Source organism: Podarcis bocagei, assembly GCF_964188305.1.
Source record: "Podarcis bocagei genome assembly, chromosome: Z".
In the NCBI taxonomy this organism is placed as follows: Eukaryota; Metazoa; Chordata; class Lepidosauria; order Squamata; family Lacertidae; genus Podarcis; species Podarcis bocagei.
In genome coordinates, this window is record NC_138140.1 from 49834121 (window position 1) to 49839563 (window position 5443).

Consider the following 5443-nt stretch of genomic DNA (forward strand, 5'->3'; position numbering starts at 1 on the left):
TTCACCCCTGGCTCCTTCTCTTTGGGGGTGCTGCTGGAGTGCTGGGCGGAATGGGGAGCTGCCCTTTGAAGCAAAGCATGGATTGCAGCTGCATTGTCTGTTGAACCCATTTTGCATTCAGAGACGGAGCCCTCTTATGTGTGGTTTGTTTTTTTTAAAAAAGGCTGATGTCACCAGGGAGCCTTCTGATTGGAGGCTCCAAAGTGAAGCTGCAGCAGAAAGTGGATCTGCCAGAACACGGTGGGAAGAAACTCCCGGCAAAAGGCACCTTTGCAGGCAGGCAGGAAGTTGCAAGGGGCTGGGCTGGCTCATCTGCTCTCTCCTGCCCTGGATGCATGCCTGTGGTCCAGTCTGGCAGCACCTGCATCCTTGGCAAACATTCAATGGTGATCCTTTCCTTGGTGGCCTAGTCTCTGAGAGCCAGGGTGGCACTGCCCTGCCAGATTCAGCCTGCCTTCAGCCAGGCCCCAACTGCCTGCTCTCTCACTTGTCACTGGCCCAGCCAATGGGTGGCACTGCCCGCCAGTTCCCTCCTACTTGGTCCCAGTGCTGCTCTTGCAGAACCTCAGACGTGAGCAGGATGAGGGGGAAACTGGAAGTAGTTGGCTCTGGCTCCATTTACTGCTTGGGCTCCCTGCCTTTTGCCACGCCAGGTCATCAGGAAAGACATGTCGATAGATGTTGGAGGCTTATGGCATGAGTGTATTGCCATGCCTATGAACATAAGGATATAAGAGCCCTGCTGAATGAGGCCAATGGCCCATCTGGTCCAGCATCCTGTTCTTACATTGGCCAACCAGATGCCTGTGGGACATTTGCAAGCAGCACCCAAACACTCTCCCTTCCTGAGGTTTCCAGCAACTGGTATAAAGAAGCATTGCTGCCTCCAGCTGGGGGGACAGACTGAGCCGACCCACCCATGAGGCAAGCAGAGCACCTGCCTCAGATGACAGAAGCACAAGAGAGGCTTTTCCTGTGTGCCGTGTTGGCACTCTGCCTCTCTTCCTGGCATTGGGGAAGACAAGTGGCAATGCCACCTGCTGGGATACCTCCCCTCTCAGGTGGAGAAGTCAAGCAGCAGAACTTTGCTGAATGCCTTGGCGCTCTGCAAATTCAGAGAGATCGAGGGCATTCTGGCAGTGGAACTGGGGTGGGAGTGCATAGCAGGGTGCAGGAATTCCCATTTCGCCTTAGGTGGTGAAATGGGATTGGCTGTCCCTGGTAGCAGAGCAGAGCCATTGTGGCCAGTAGTCCTAAGTAGCCTTCTCCTCCATGAATTTGTCCATTCCTCTTTTAAAGCCATCTGAGTTGGTGGCCATGGAAGGGAGTTTCGTAGGTTAACTATGCGCTGTGGGAGACAAGTTGGGAGACAAAGCTGCATTAGGGTGTGAAACCCAATCAAAGCAGGAGTTCTGTTGGTTTTCTGTCCCTATTTTGGGAAAAACAAGGGTCTATGTACTGATTCATGATGCCCAAAGAGGGGAGCTCAGATCTGAGTCAGTGAAGAAATTCAAAATGGAAATCACCCGCCAAGCTTCTAGATCTGTTGTTTTTTTTAAAGAGACTAGCCCTGGCTACAAAACAAGGTCCCAAATAATGTTTTCACAGTGTGAGAAGCAGAGGAGAATAAAAAAAGGATTTAAATAGCTCTTATTAAACAGCTAAAGCTAATTTTTGAGTTATTTAAATCTCTTCTGACAGCATAGATGTGTCTGTTCAGGAACCCTGGAAGAATAAAAATGGTTGGGTAAATGGAGTTCATAGAACTGTAGAATTGGACAGACCATGAGGGTCATCTAGTCCAACCCCCTGCAAAGCAGGAATCTTTTGCCCAACATGGGGCTTGAACCCATGGCCGTGAGATTTAAGAGTCACATGCTCTTCCAAGCTATCCCAGCTATTTGTTCATATGGCTGCACGCTTGGGATTTCATTGGCTGCTTCCTAGAGTGTCCATTTCTGTACTTTGTCCCCATCTTTAAAAACAGTTGAAATAAAAATAAAAATAGGAAAATGAAACTCTTGTGCAATCTCCACCCCACACTAATGCAGTGTAAGTAATCAGGACAATACCTGCTGTGAATATTGCACAGCGAGAGAAAAGAGCCAAGCCATCTACAACCAGAGGGAATAGACAAAGACATCAGGGCGTGGGGAGAAAAGGCACAAGGAAGAGCACAGTCTATATCACAAGGAAATTCATGATGACTGCTGCATTAACAGGGTATAAGGCCCCCTGAACATGTGTGGAGAGGCAGGGTGACACAATGGTTAGAGTGTTGGACTGTGACTTGGGAGACAAGGTTTTGAATCCCTATTCAGCCATGAAGCTCACTGGGTGACCTTGCGCACAGTCCACTTCACTGGGTTGTTGTGAGGATAAAATAGGGAAGAAGAGAACATTGTACACCACCATGAGCTCATTTGAGGGAAATGTGGCATATAAACACATTAAAATCAATCAATCAATCAATTGGTTAATGCATGTGTTTCTGCATTGCAGGCAGCTGCTGTGTTGGGGCATTGTGTCTCACTGCAATCTGAATCAGGATAGGCACCTACACCAGTTATCCTGGGGCAGGCTATGAGGGTCAGGGGTGTGCTAGCATTAAATCTTGCAATCATGCAATGGGTTAGCTCGGCACCTGCCGAGGCCCACATCTCTGCAGTTGGGGGTGCTGTGTCAATTCCAGGAGCCATAGGAGCAAACTCCTAGAGACCAAGAGGTCTTCACACACACACCCCAATAAAATATTTGAAGGGCCCCCAAAGCTGATGGGCATTGCCATTTGAACAGTGTGCGTGCACCATGTCATGTGATCAGTTATGCAGGGTGGGGCTTATTGCCTCCCTTCCCAATATTTTATTCAAGCTGGGCCCCCTACCTGAAACCTCCTGCCCCTCTTTCCCCCTTCTTCTTGCTATTACTACTTATTCACAAGCTATGTTTAAGAGTAGACCCGTTGAAATTAATGGACCTCAGCTAACTGGGACGATTAATTTCAATGTGTCTGCTATGAGGATGAAAAGCATTAAAACCCAGAGAGAGAATGTGAATGGGTAACTGGATCAGGAGGTTAAGAACATGAGAGAAGAGGAGCCCGCTGGCCCATCTTGTCCAGCCCCCTGTTCTCACAGTGGCCGGCCAGATGTCTGTGGGAAACCAGCAAGCAGGACTCAGCCACAAGAGCAACTCTCCCCACTTCTGTGGTTTCCAGCAACTGATATTCAGAAGAATTGCTTCCTCCGACTCCATCCTGGCTTGTGGCCATCAATAGCCCTCTCCACTGTAAATTTGTCTCTTCCTCTTTTAAAAGCATCCAAGTTTGTGTCCATCACTGCCTCCTGTGGGAGCAAGTTCCACGGTTTAACTCTTTACTGCACAGAGAAGTTCTTCGTTTTATGTGTCCTTAATATTCCCACATTCAGTTTCATTGGATGTCAGTGAGTTCTAGAGTTATGAGGGAGGAAGATAAACTTCCCTCCACTTTCCCCATGCCATGCATAATTTTGCAATCTTACCATGTCACCTCTCACTCACCTTTTCTATAAACTGTCCCAAACCCTGTGCAACCTTTCTTCATAGGGGAGTTGCTCCACCCCCTTGATCTTTTCGATCCCCCTTTTATGAACCTTTTCCAGCTCTACAGTATTCTTTTTGAGGTGAGGTATCCAGAAATGTACACTGTACTCCAAATGCAGATGCATCAAAGATTTGTATAATGACATTACTGTATTTGTATAATGGCAGTTTTATTTTCAGTTCTTTTCCTAACAATCCCTGGCACGGAATTGCCTTTTTCACAGCTGCCGCACTCTGGGTCAGCAGCTTCACTGAGCTTGCTCAGGGGGAGCACCTGCTTGTGGGTACCTGCCAATGACCTGTAATTTCATTTTTGCATTCAGATGAGGGAATGTTGTTACTTAGGGCACAAGGCTTTTGATGTTTCATCACCAACCAATGGCCTTCATAATGAGCAGAAGGGATTATCTATAATACTATCCATATTATATCCTGGTAATCTTTCTAAAACCCAAGGCTCATGCCATGGCCGAAGTGTATTTCTATGCTAGGTGTCAGAATAAAAAAGACACTCCTGTAATTTCCCTTCTTTTCAGCTGGGTGGGCAAGTCCTTGGGATTTCTGTGCAGCAACTCGCTTGTGAACAAGGATTGCTGGGATGTTGCTATAGTGGCTTCCTGAGGAATGGAGCAATATTTTCACGTACCCACTACTAAAACCAATTTGGAATGTCAGACTCCTTTGTGCACGTGCAGAGTTCTGTCATTATACCACAGCCAGCACAGGGGCTCATTGCCCAAACTAGAAACTGTGACACAAACTGGGTTCAACACAAAAAAAGCTGTTGTTAGATAGCAGTAGTGCTTATGTTCCCACCCCCCAATATAATTTACATTTTTAGAATGCTACCAACAGTAAGGAAAGAAATTGCAGGCAGGTATTCATAACATGAATACACCAGTATCAACTGGTTACAAGCTATGTAAACCATGAATAAAATATTGAGCTCTGTACTGCCTTGTAGGATCCAGCAACCAGATGCACAAATATAGGATTTGGGACATCTGCCTTGTCAGCAGTACATGTGAAAAGGATCTAGACCAGAAGTTTAACATGAGTCAATAGTGTGGTGCGGCAGCAAAAAAGCTAACCCAATTCTAGGCTGATTCAACAGAGGTATAATGTCTTGATCAAGGGGAAGTAATAGTACCGCTCTACTCTGCCTTGGTCAGACCACACCTGGAGTCCTGTGTCCAATTCTGGGCACCACAATTTACGAAGGATATTGCCAAGCTTGAACATGTACAGAGGAGGGTGACTAAGACGATCAACTCTCTGGAATCCAACTCTGATGCGAGGGATGCTTGAGAAAGTTGGGTATGTTTAGATTGCTAAAAAGAAAACAGAGGAGATACGAGATGCATTTTCAAATATCCGAAGGACGTCACACGGAAGTGGGAGCAAGCTTGTTTTCCCCTGCTCTGGAGGGTGGGACTCAAACCACTGGATTCCAGCTACAGGAAAGGAGATTCATCTGGAAGAACTTTCTGACAGTAGGAGCTCTTTGGCAGTGGAAGGGACTCCCAGAAGAGGTGGTACGCTCTCCTTCCTAGGAGGTTTTTTAGCAGAGGTTGTGGGGGCATCTGTGTGGAATTATTTAGTTGGGATTTCTGCATTGCAGGGAGTTTGACTAGTTGACCCGTGGAGTCTCTTTCACCTCTACATTTCTATGTTTCTGACATTCTGCAGGGCTCAGGATTTGGGGGGTGGGGGGAGGAGAAGAAAGTGACTGAGCTCCATATATAGAGTATTTATATCGAATGAGAAATTTTACGGTATGTATACGGCAAACTATTGCAGTAATATACATTGGAGCTATAAACGGAAAAACAAAGAGTGGACCGAATAACCAAAATTGTAT